We start from the raw sequence: 14026 nt of genomic DNA, 5'->3' as shown, positions 1-14026 counted from the left end.
TTTATTTTGCAATGCATTATTGAAATGTCACCCTATATGTAGAAACAAAAGTGCAATGGCTTTGGATGTCCAACAATTTTATCTTTGACTTCACATAAGTAATCATCAATAAACCCTTTGAATTCTAGAACCTCTGTCATAAGAAAAGGGACAAGCCTTCAGCTTGTATGCTTGTTGAAGGTTTTCATAGGATTAGCTAGAGTGAGTGTGTGACATTGTCCTCAACTACTCCAAAAAGTGACTAAACAAAGCATCAATGTCTTCTTGGTGTGATGTCTAACATTAAGAAAACTTGACTTGCCATGAGTAAAGAAAGGTATGTAGAGACATATCTATTAAAGTTATTCTCTGAGCCACAATTGTCTAATTGTTACATGAGGCATGGTGGGAGCTTTTTGAAACTTGAAGAGGATGTATTAGATGAACTTACAAGCATCTATTGCGCATAAAGATTTGGCTTTTCATTCATCATCAACAAATGAAAATCTAAGGCTGCCCTTGAGGTGGAATAGTAGAGAAGCTAGCAGGAAGTATTTAAAGCATCACATACTCATTCTTATATTATCTTTCCAAGTTTCCAAGACATAGCTCAAATGATTCCACAATAAAATCTGGGTCTATGGGCTGAAGGAAAAGTGAAAAATGTATGTATGCTTCTTGTCCACGTTTGCATTCAAGGTCCATTCAAGTCAGTAATATTGCAACAACTCATACAACTTATCGATATCTTTTGCCTTCAGTTTGAGCCTATTTATGGTCATATTCTGTTGATCCATCTTAAGATCACCGAGGAAAATAATAGGGAAAAATATGAGCAACTTATCAATATCTTTTGCCTTCAGTTTGAGCCTATTTGTGGTCATATTTTGTTGATCCATCTTATCACCAAGGAAAATAATAGGGGGAAATATGAGCCTAATAGAGAATCAAGAGACTTATTCAGATTGCGTAGCTAATACTTACCCAAAAAATATCATAATTTTCTCATATGAGAGCTAAATTCAACCCTCCAAGTAGTTAGATTTCCTGGGCTTTAGATTTGATAAATTCCCCAAAAAATAACATAAATTTCTCATATAAGATCCAAATATAGCCTCCAAGTACTCAGATTGCCTAGGCTTTAGATTTCATAATTTTCCCCAAAAAATTAACATAACTTTCTCAGATAAGATCCAAATTCAACCCTCCAAGTATTCAAATCAATTAGCACAAGTCATTTAGACCTTTTAATCACTCCAGCAAATGATCAAACGCAGCTCCAGCATCCACCATGGCATGCCATATCATCAAGCTAGCCTCAGCTACCACATCATTCTTTGACCAAGTCAAAGTGCCACATCATTAGGGTTGACCAACTAACAGTTGACCAGTCAAAGCTGAGTCAACACTGCCACATCAGCATCCCAATTAGTTGCCACATCATCTGTGCCACGTGGCACACTAACCCTCTGCAGGCACACATAGTGCTCTATAGTCACTGCATGTGACCACACTTGCTACCTCAGCACAAGGCTCCACAAGCACACCTCTTGCTAGGCACAGTGCCACTTCATCACTACATGTGACCCACAGTGACACATCATCATTGAGCACCATTTGCACTGCTTTTGCCCCTCCACCTAGATCAAGTCATATCTCTTGATCCACAAGGAATTTGAGGGTGCTCCAAAAAGAAAAGTCACTCGTTTTTTCATGCTCTACGCGCTCGTCACATCACATGCAATTTTGGTGCAAGTTACACTCACATTCGAGCTTCGCTCGCGCTGACAAAACCACTTTCTACATGCACATCAGCCTCTACATCAATGCATCTGACCCAGCACCTAAAAAGAACTAAAGAAAAGGAATTATTTGTTGTTCTTTCATCGATCGATGGTTGGTATAAATCTAGATCGCCATAGAGGGGACGCTTTGAATTTCCCCAAGTTGCCAATCTAAGCCATGCCTGAAATTCCCGACTAGTACCTACTCAGAGTCAGTCCATACGCTCACATACGATTTCACATCATCAGATTACCTGAAACCTAACGTACATCAAGTCAGTGAGCAGACTTTAGAGTTGTTCAGAGGCATTGCCAATTGTTCAGTGGGCAGATAGCATTTGATTTCACACACACATGCCACCATTGTAAAGCCTATACAGCTAATTCATTGCATTGTGCACATCATTTCAGCCTTGTAAAGCCTTTGGCTATACTCGGCATCATTTGCCACAAGCCTTGTAACACAAATTAGAGTTTATATATTGCAGTTCTATCTTCACCAACAGTTAAAAATTCACTTGGCATAGTGAGTGTTTTGCAGTTGATTCATACAAAGATTTTCATGACACTTTGAGTACATTTTTTACACCATGTCTATGACTAGCAACCTCAATCTGGAGGCATCTGCTAAGCTAGAGAACTCCAATTACGGTACATGGAAATACCGAATGGAGAGTATTCTTGTACTTCAGGACAAGTGGAGTATGTTGATGGATCTACACCTAGACCATTGGACAATCCAGCCAACTCTACTCCACCTATTATCACAGCACCAACAATGGGATCTATAGCTACACAAACAATTTCTGCCATTGCTCGAGCTCACGCAAAATGGGATAAGAAAGACAAGTATACATATCATCTGATCAATCTGATCAAGCAATATGTGCAAGATGTCATGCTAGGACAGCTCAACACAATCAAGACATCGAAAGAAGCATGGGATATGTTCGCAACTCTCTACAAGTCAAAGAACACTTCCAAGATTCTCACACTGAGAAACCAAAGTTTCCACAACAGCAGTGAAACCGGTTATGATTATGTACTCTGGATAAAAGACTACAACAACCAACTTGTAGCAGCAGGAGAGACTATGAACCCCACAGAAATGGTTCAAGTAATCTTGAATGGACTAGGAGAGGGATACGAGAATCTAGTCTAGAGCTATTCAACAGCAAATTCTGACATTGGAAGAACTTCAGACAGTTCTACTTGGTGAACAACTCAGGGCTGAGGCCATTCAAGCACGAAAAGGTCATTCTAATGATCAGGCTTTCACAGCTTCAAACAGAAGTAGAGGTAGAGGCAGAGGTAGAGGTAGATCATACCAGAGAAGTGGCCATCTCATCAGCAACAACAAAGTAAGAATCAGCATCATCATCATCCTCAGCAACGAATCAACAAAGAGGAAATCATTCCAATCGAGGAAGATTCCAAGGATGAGGGAATGCATCCACCAACATGTCAAACATTCAGTACAACTACTATCACAAGTTTGGACACTATGAAAGAGATTGCCTCAAGAAGCAATACAACCAAGGCGGTCAATCTAGTAGCAATCAAGGGAATTTTTGAGGCAGAGGAAATCATCGTGGTGGACATTCTAGTCACAGTCATTTTGCAAATCAGCATCGGAATATGTTTCTTGAAAATGAGGAAATGCAACAAACTGATGCAATCTATCTAGACACTAATTTCAATCCAAAAGAGGATTTCAGCTATCAAGTCAACCAAGTGAAAAGGATCCTTGGTATATTGAAAGCAGTGCATCATCTCACATGACCAATCATCAGGAATGGTTCACAGAGATGAAACCATTAGAAGGTCAGAAAAATGTCATCTACACAGCAGATAATACACCAAATTCAGTTCAAGGGATAGGTGTCATCCCTATGAACAATTTCACTCGTACGAAAGGATTGGTGAAAGATGTGCTCTATGTTCCGAAGCTCAGTAAGAACCTCTTGTCAGTAGGTCAAATGATGAAGCACAACGATCAGGTCATCTTCGACAGATATGAATGCACTATCAGAGATAAATCCAAAAGATGTCAGCTAGTAGCAAAAGGTGTCAAGGAAGGACACTTATACAGAATGCTAGCTACAGTACTAATAAGCATGCCATGTCAGCTCAACCGCAACAGATGCCACTATTTGCAAAATGGCACAAGAGATATGGTCATGTCAACTTCAAGTACCTGTTAGATCTTAGGAATCAGAATATGGCAATTGGGATTCCTAAGCTACAGTTTCTTGGAAAGGTTTGCAAAGCATGTTGCTTTGGCAAACAAAAGCGAACCAATTTTGGCAGAAGTACCTCTTGTGCACGAGGTATTCTTGATTTAATTCATACAGATGTATGGGGTTATGCCTAGACCCATAGCATCAATGGTTCACTTTACTACTTGACTTTCATCGACGACTACAGCAGATATTGTGGGTCTACTTTCTGAAAGAGAAAACTGAAGTATTTTCCAGATTTCAAGAATTCAAAGCCATGGTAGAAAACCAGACAGGCAGAAAGATCAAAGTCATGAGATCAAATAGAGGAGGCAAATACATGTCTTTAGCATTCATGAACTTTTGCAAAAATCATGGCATTCGAAGATAGTTCACATGTGCAAATACTCCTCAACAGAATGCAAGAGCTGAAAGGAAGAATGGGACTTTAGCAGACAGTGCTAGAGCAATGCTTAGTAAGAAGCATCTTTCGAATCAGTATTGGGCAAAAGCAATAGCCACTGCAAACTATTTGCTTAATTAGCTTCCTAGTGAACCGATATAAGGTATGACTCCTTATGAAGCATTCACTGGACACAAGCCACACATTGGGCATCTCCGCATATTTGGTTGCATAGCATATGCCCACATACATGATGATCATCACAGGAAATTGGATGCAAAGTCACGCAAATGCATCATGGTTGGCTACAGTGAAGAAAGCAAGGCGGCATAAAAGTTGTGTGATCCCATCAACCACAAGGTCATTATCTCCAAAGATGTAATCTTTGATGAGGAATCACAATGGAAAACCTCAAATACAAAAAAGATGGAAGCATCGACTTCACAGTCATCTACAGATCAAGTTGATGAAGAAGAGCAAGAATTGCCAGCAACATCCCAGGCAGAGCCACAGCAGCTCAGACGGTCTACTAGGAAAAGCATACCACCAGCCAGATTGACATATGCTTAGAAAGGCAAAGCAATTCAGGTTGAAACCACCAACTATGCTCTTATGACTACCATCATGGCCACAAAAGAGCCAGTTTACTTCGAAGATGCAGTAGACAAGCCAGAATGGCAAATGGCTATGAAGGAATAAATGGATGCTTTGTATAAGAATAATACTAGGGAATTATGCAACCTTCCACCAGGAAAGAAGGCCATAGCAAACAAATGGGTATACAAAGTGAAGTACAATCCAGATGGCAGTATTCAAAGATACAAAGCCAAACTAGTTGCAAAAGGATTTGCACAGCAATATGGTCAAGACTATGATGAGACTTATGCTCTAGTATAGTGAAGATGGATTCCATATGGTTCTTGATATCACTAGCGACACTCAGCAGATGGAATGTGTATTAGCTCGATGTCAAGAATGCATTTCTCAATGGTTACCTAGACAAGGAAGTCTACATGCAACAACCAGCAAGTTATGTTGAACCAGGAAAGGAGAATAAGGTTTTCCATCGCAAGAAAAGTCTCTACAGCTTAAAAGCAAGCACCCAGAAGTTGGTATAGTAGAACCGACAAGTATTTTGCTGAGCTAGGATACATGAAGTCCAATGCAGATCATACTCTCTACTACAAAGTTCAAGGGGAAGACATTACTATTTCACTTTTGTACGTAGATGATCTGATTGTGATCAGAAGAAAGGATAGCTTCATCAGAAAACTATAACAAGACTAATCTGTAGAGTTTGACATGAAAGATCTTGGACTTATGCACTATTGTCTTGGAATTGAGTTCAGGAGAGATTCAAATAGCACATTCATGAGTCAGCTCAAGTATGTTGATAGTTCCTGAAGAAGTTTCATATGGCAAATTGCAAGATTGCAGCCACTCCCATGGAACAGAGTTTGAAACTTACTAAAGATTCAAAAAAGCCTACAATCAATGACAGATACTACAGGCAACTCATCGGATCTCTTATATATCTGACTATCACTCAGACAAATATTTGTTATGCAATAAGCTCACTAGCACAGTTTATGGCAAATCCAAAACAGTCTCATTGGAATGCAGCCAAAAGAGTCTTGAGATACATTAGAGGTACAAGACAGTTTGGAATAGAATATAGAGGAAGTCATCCATGGTTGCATGGATATTGTGACAGTGACTATGCCGAAGATCATGAGACTAGGAGATCGACAGAGGGATATGCATTTTTCCTTGGTCAAGGTGCTATATCATAGTTGTTAAACAAACAGCCAACTATTTCTTTATCTTCGACTGAAGCAGAATATAGAGCACTCACTATAGGTGCATGTGAGGCTATATGGCTTAGAAGACTATTGTCAGAAACAGATTACTTTGATGAGTCAAAGCCAACAACAATATATTGTGATAATCAATCTCAGCTCAAGCATTGGCCAAGAATCCAATATATCACTCCAAGACAAAGCACATTGATGTCAGAGAGCACTTCATTAGAGAAAGAGTGTTACTTGGTGACATCACACTACAGCATTGTGATAGCAAAGAAAATGTTGCAAACATCTTTACCAAACCACTCGGTAAAGAGCTATTCGTCGAGAAACACCGACTAGCTCTTGGTTTGACGTAGAGGAAGGACATTCCCATTAAAGGGGTGTGATGGAATGTAATGTTCAATCCTCCTTCGATTCCCCAGAATCATCATCTTGAGGGAAGGCCTACTTCATGATGTTGATCTTGAGGGAAGGTGTTGAGAGTTCACGCTCAACATCATGTGATCATGTGTGCATAGCACCATCATGTGATCATATGTGCATAGCACTAACCCGATAGAGTGCTATAAAGGAAAGGGTTAGATTCCCTAACCCTAACCCTAAATGGGTTTGTATATATTCTACATTTTCAACTAAATCTAGTGTACAATTAGTCATTTGTGGTGTGCTCTCTAGCTGTGCCCTCTCTCCTCATCTCCACTCTTCTCCTCTCCCCTCTTCATATTTTGTCATATCCTTAACAAGGGATGTAAGGTCCTTAAAGAGGGAGAGGTTTTCCGACTTCTTGGGATTCCCATGGGCTTTAGCTGTTCAATCAAGGCCAGGTGGGATTGGGTCATGGACAAGTGAAGAGACAAAATCAATAGGTGGCAAGGCCTTCAACCATCCCTAGGCAAGAGGAAATTTGTCCTCAATCACTACATCTACCCTTACACCTTGTATTTTATAACGTGTTGGTTCTTGTCAAAAAAGCACTTTAACCAACTCAATAGGATTTTCTGCACCTTCCTGTGGGGAGGCTTCCTTGATCAAAATAAAAGCTCTAAGGTAAGATGGAACTTTTGTACACTTCCCAAATCTAAAGGGGGGCTAGGTGTGGTGGATATTGAAAAATCCTCAGTAAGCTTTATGACGCGACGGATCCTAAAAGCCTATCAAGAGCCTGAATCAATTTGGGCCACTCTAATCTTAAAGAATCTGGAGAAATTCAAACTGGACCAGTGCAAACACTGGAAGGATCTACCCACAAGTTCCATCCTTTTTGGTCAAGACCTTGCATAGGGAAAGGCTCTCAATTGTGGAAAGGTATGTGGAGATCCTGGGAAATTATGAGACTGTATATTAAGTGGAAGGGATTCAAGAAAAATAGGCACTGTCTCAGTAGTCAGGATTCGATTTGGTTTTCGGTTATCTATAGCTCAAACCCGCTAAGAGAAGACCAAATTAAACCAGCCATTAGACTAAATAAGAGAGGGATCAAGGTTTGAGGGGATCTATGGAATCGTAGGTCAAGGCAGATGGTATGATGACACGACTCTCTTGCACAGATACAGATTAACCAAATTAGACCTGCTCTTAATCAAGGAATGTCAGGGGTGTTGGGGTAGAGAAAACCTTGTGTGGTGGCTAGGCGAGCGCCTCCCCCTGCTATGAGGGAATTCATGTGGGTGGGTTAGCTAAACCTAACACCGATTCCATTGATCCACGAGGGCCAGGAAGACATGATCACCCGCCTCCAATAAAATGTGGTTCAGGAGAGATGATGAGATAATGTAGGTCCAAAGATTTGCAAAAGTCTGGGACTGAGAAACAATATTGTCTTCTTTGTCTTATTCTTCACAGGGGGGTATGGACGGCTACCAGGGCCAAGAACGATGGTCACGAAAACGGATGGTGTAAACATTGCAACAAAGTGCGGGAGGATGTTCCACATCTTTTCCTCAATTGTGTGCTCTCCAGGGAACTCTAGGATTTGGTTCATAGACGTCTTGCTCCTTTTCCTTTTAGCTATTTGGTTATCCTACTCAAGGATTCTCCAAATAGGGCCCCACATAACTGGAACGTCATCAAAAGATCAGTTCTTTGGTCAATATGGATGCAAAGATATAATAAGGTATTTAATAATGTTCTAATGGATACTATACGTTTATTTGAAACTGTATGCTTGACTTTAGGTATGAAGGGGTAATGTATAGAAGATCAATCAACTCCACACCCAAATCCAAGAGTGCATGGTTGCTGAGGAGAAACTCACCAATGAAGAGACAGTTCTACTGGTCATTGAGGAGAAACTTGCCAATGAAGAGACAGTTCTATTGGATCAAGCTCTGGCTCTAGCAGAGCTACTAGCAGCAGAAAAAGAATAACCCCGGACCCCGCTCCCATCCCAACCTTGCAGGCACTTTCCCTGGCGTCTCCTCTTCAATACTAGTTTCTTCCTTGGGCCCTTCCATCACCCACCAATACTTAGCACCTATGGTCACTCAAGTGGTTACCCCTCCTTACGCCTGCCCCTTCAAGAGACCGGTGTCACATGCAAACCCGTCCAATGTCTCATAAAAAGTCCGTCGAGAGACACTGTCGGTAGAAGAATTTCTCGAACATCTGCGCAACCCATCTGCTCCTTTTCCACTTCCTGCTATTCCCATTCCTGATATGGCTATTAAAGATGAATCCTTGTGATCTGATGTTCCTATGCCTACTATTTTGGATCCTATTGCTTAATTGTTTATTTTCGCATGTCTATAGTAACCTTGGTCAGAGAAGTTGTTCTTGTTAAAAGTTATTCAAGATATTTGACCCCTTAATATAAACCCTCATTTAAAATAAAATATAAATCAAACTAAAAAATCTTTACAACTAAATGGGACCCAAGTCACAAGATTTGCTACACAATATATAGGTCTTCAAGAGTAGAAGTCAGTCACATCTTCTTGCATGCACGGCACTCCTAATTCTTGTTGTATGATCCTTTGTGCTAGATGGGAGCTTTTGTCTCTTTGAAGGCAAAAGTAGAGAAGGAAAATTGGTGGACTTCTTCTTGTTACCCATTCTAGCAGAGCCACATTTCCAAGGATTATCATTACCCTTGTCCATCTTAATATCAGTTGATGCCCCCCCTTGGTTCTCAAGCTTTTTAAATTTAGTCAAACTTCAAGTTTAGTGTCTACTGCAGCCACATATTTAGGCATGGGCACATTACAAGCCACATCTTCATCGTGGACGGTCTTTGAGCTTGAGTTTTCTTCTCACTGGACCCGTCTATTGTAGCCTACTTCTTTCCAAGCTCCTCTTTTGTAGGAAACTCCTCTTCATGGTGTTTCACCTTAAAGGTATCCTCTTCAACATCTATACCTACACAAGAAAGAAAAAGTGTTAGAAAGAGATGAATGGTCAAATAGTGAAGGCAATAGAGGGTTGTTTTGTGACTTTAACCATAAATGACTATATTAACAGCTGTATGTGACTACTACGATTGTGCCACATAACAGTCGTATCTACACTCATGTATTAATAGTGTTATCACTTAGTTTGGTAAATCAATTCCACTATAGTATCTTTCAGCATGCTCTCTATTTCCATTAAGACAAGTACTTTTACTCAGCCCTTGGCCAAAGTTTCTCCTTGCCAAACTTATCAAGTAGCAACTTGTAATTCAGAGTCATATATCCAAAATACTCTAACAAAAGTTGTTAATCCTATTACTATTCTTAAATAATATATTCATTTTCAACCTTCATCGAGATTAAGATTGAAGTTTGTCCTTAAGTAACCAATGAAGAGCCCAAGATAGTCCTAGTTTTATGTCAATAGTTGAAAAAAGTAATAATAGCTTCATCCCCTTATCAAGTTATATTGAGTCAATGTTAGATAAATGAATTCCCTGGGTTGGATCTAGCACGGAGATTCTTGACCCCAAGAAATGTCAAAAATAGGCTCCCCATATAAGTAATCTAGCATAGAGATTATTGGCCCAAGAAGTGTCAACAATAGGCTCCCCATATAAGACTAAAAAGTGAAGAGCACCACCCAAGAAAACTTGCCGTGTTTAAGAAAAAAGACAATGCATTTTTGAATTGCTAAGTTTAAATAAACTTAAACAACATGTGCTTTTTGCCACATGAATTGAGCATAGTTATAAATTTTAAAATGTATATTTTTTTAATGCTGGATGCACCCTATAAGAAAGAATCCAAAGTATTATCACAAATTGGAATCTTCATTAAATACAATTTATCCACCTTACTAGGACCAAGATTTTAAAAATTGGGCATATCTCAATAACAATCAATGTTAGCACTTGTAAATCCATACTTGCATCATCCTAACCAAAAAGCAATTGAGTGGTCTTATCCTTCTATGAAGATTGTTTCATCCATGCACTTTTCATGACACCTCACCAAAATACAATAGAGAGTATCACAAATGATTCAACATAACCAAAGAGTGGTTGCTTGGTTTACTCAGTGTATACCTCTTACTCTCCTATAAGTTCATACACATGGTCCTTTATATACTATGATGTGGCTTTAGTCATACAATACTATATTAACATATAGATATGCTAATTAGCATATGTGCTAATAACATAGATGTGTTAATAACAGATATTGTAAATCAGCACATATGTAATAATAACAGATATGCTAAATTAGCACATGTTCTAATAACATAGATGTGTTAATAGCAGACGTACTAATAAAATACTTGCTACAAATGGATTTGCCAATTATAGCTGTGCTAACAAGAGATGTGCTAATAACAATATTTTAATAACACAAATGTGCTAATAATATACCTACTAATAACATATATGCTAATTAGCACATATGCTAATAACACTAATGTAATTAGCATATGCTAATAACACTAATATGATGTCCTAATAAAATACCTGCTAATAACGAATGTGCCAATTATAGATGTGCTAATAATGGATGTGCTAACAAGAGATGTGTTGTTAACAATATGCAAATAACGTGAATGTACTAATAATAGGTGTGCTAAATTACAGATGTGCTAATGCTAATAACATAGATGTGCTAATAAAACATCTGCTAATAATAGGTGTGCTAATATAGATGTGCTAATTAACAGATGTCCTAACAATAGATTAACAAAGTGCAGATTGTACTTAGCCTAATCTATCACTCAATGAGCATAAAGATCACGGAGGATCAAACCATAGAAGAAACTCCATGAGAGAGAGAAAGGAAGTATGAAACACTCAATCTATTCTAATGCCCTATATCAACAATACATGATAGGCCTCTTATATAGAGAGTGCCCTTAGAATAGTCAACATCTGTGGGATCCTCTGATCCACATCCCTCCTTGTGGATATCCTCAATCCACATCTCCACATCATGTAGTCCACATCCTAGGGTGGCTACTTTAATACATTCCTTAGCTTATACCTTTTCCTCTAATTCATGTGCTCATGGCACCATATCTCAACACCTCCCCTTGGTGCCATGATCCTTTGGCTACTGCAAGGTGGTCAGATGTGAGTTACAAGATCAAATCCTCCCTTGGGTGCTTACGTGGCTACTCTCAGGTGGTCAGCTTTGATTTACAAACATATGGAGTGAAGGTGGCAAGGTTGTTGCTTCTCAATGCTTGATGTCGATGGTGTTCTCTTCTTTGCTTAATGTAGCTTGATGCATAATGCTTTGTTCTACCATGTGCCTTGATGTTTTATGTGTGGATGTCATGTTCTGTGCTATGGCCATCTCATGCACTTGTGCTTTTATCGTGCATATGACGGCGAAGTGTGCATTCATGCTTTGATTTGTCATTTGTTTCAAAGGTCTTACCAATTGCTTTCTTTCAATATTGGCAGTGTCTAATTGCTAACAATGATTCTGATCTGACAGGTGTGTAGAGCTCGAAAAGACGATGACTTTTCCTTTTTGGAGCATGTGCAAATTCTTCCTGGATTGGAAGTTACGACTTGTCAAAGATTCTGTGAAGAAGAGGGCCTTGATGGATGTGTCACAGGCTGTTCACATGGGCAAGGGTTTACTGTGCTGAGGTAGCCCTATGCCACATGGCACACATTTAACTAAGCTGAATTAACCCAAAGTTCAAACAAACCTAGCTATGGTCCACGTAACTGAACCTAACCCTCCTAGCTGAATTACCCCTAACTGTGGTTAAGTTTTATCTTTGCCGCGTGTCTAACATTTAGAACCTTAGAGAGACTTTGTGAAACTTTGAGGCTTTGAAGCTTGCAGACGGCGATGCAGTGAGGATGTTGCAGGCGTGACGTGAAGGAGCTTGGTAAGGCTTTTCTTGGAGGCGGCTGGTCGTCAACGACTCATTGAAGGTTCTTGGAGCAGCTGTTCTTGGAGCGGCTTGTCTAGGGAAGGCTGAGCAGGAAGTCATCGCAATGGAAGGAGAGGCTTTGGGCGTTTAAGGCTTTTGAAGCCTTAAACCTATGCTATGTTACAAGGCGGGAGCCGAAAGACGATCTTATGGAGCGTGCTGCAGCTAAGGTCGTTGTCTGCAAGCCTAGAGATGTTCGGGGCTGCTGCATCATTTGATGCGGCTAACCATGTTGGAGGCGAAGCTGCTCTACAAAGCCGTCTGGTCGTTAGCCTTGGATGCAGGAAGCGCGCCGGACTTTCACAATTCTGCGGGAAGCCAAGGCCTCTTCAGAAGCTTTCTGAAAGGATCCACTCTTCTGCATGTCAGCTGAATTCCCTACTTCAACTTCAACCTTGACTTCCTCAATTCAGGAGGAGAATCTTCTTAAGAACCAGGCCTCTTCACTAGAAATCCAATCAATCGGCAAGGAAGACGGGCGAACGTTCCTACCATGGCAAGCTAAAAGGGAAGGAGCAACTTGGATGGCTGGCACACTGGAGTGTCGCCTGGCTGTTTGATGAGCTTGTAGCATGAGCGCTCGCTGTTGTTGGAGTCACTAGCCGATGCAGTCCGATTTCACCATGTTTGGCCCTGTCATGGTCTTTGCCTTCGCATTCTCTCCAAGGGCTTCTCTTCTCTATGCAAGGTCTCTTTGCAATGTCTTCTGTCTTTTTAGTTCTCTGCAATAGCAAGCCTCTGCTCTTCTTGGTTTACACAGTGATGGTCATCCTCCTTTCACAAGCCTTTCTTAGAGCTTGTTGCTTTTCTACTGCAAGTGTAGGAAGCTCTACTTCACCTTCGGCTCCTTTGTGGTGGATAGCTCCTTCTGTCCCGGGTGGAGTTGCATAGCTTACCTTCTTGGAGGCAACTGAAATTTGTAGTTGATTCCTCCACTAGCGATTTCTAAGTCAAATCTCATGTAAGTAGTTTTTTATGTGCATTCATAATAAGTAGTGGAATTCAGAAGTTAGCATACACAAATTCAAATTGCAAGTTGGGGGGGGGGGAGACAGAGAGAGAGAGAGAGAAAGAGACTGCTTCTATGGGATGAAGACCTTCCTATGAGGTTTGAGCAAAGAGAGGCTAGCTACTCCTCTTCACCCACTCCTAGATGAGGTGAGTTTACTATTGCTAAATGGCTTGCTATTTGGGGAGCTGATCCTCAAATGAAGGCCCATATAGGTTGTTGCCCTCCACAAGTCCGCAAGGTCAATTGCATCCAAAATATCAACCGATCACAATCAAAGTCAACATTAATTTTAGTCGATGCGTTGATTTTTTCATTTAAGAAATTATGTGATTTTTTGATTTGTTTTGTCACTTGTTGTTACTGAAACCTTTTGCAGCCTTTGGTGGTGCTGATTTGGCTACTTGAAAACCCCTTTATCCTACCTTAACTATGAATAAAGTCTAAGGAGGGCATCCTCTAAGGGATGCACAAGACATTATCATTATCATTATCAT

This window comes from Dipteris shenzhenensis, chromosome 2 (genome assembly GCF_047967505.1).
Source record: "Dipteris shenzhenensis isolate YYH24624 ecotype China chromosome 2, Dip_SZ_1.0, whole genome shotgun sequence".
NCBI classification, from domain to species: Eukaryota; Viridiplantae; Streptophyta; class Polypodiopsida; order Gleicheniales; family Dipteridaceae; genus Dipteris; species Dipteris shenzhenensis.
The sequence above is the reverse complement of the archived record's forward strand: the minus strand, read 5'-3'. Positions refer to the sequence as shown.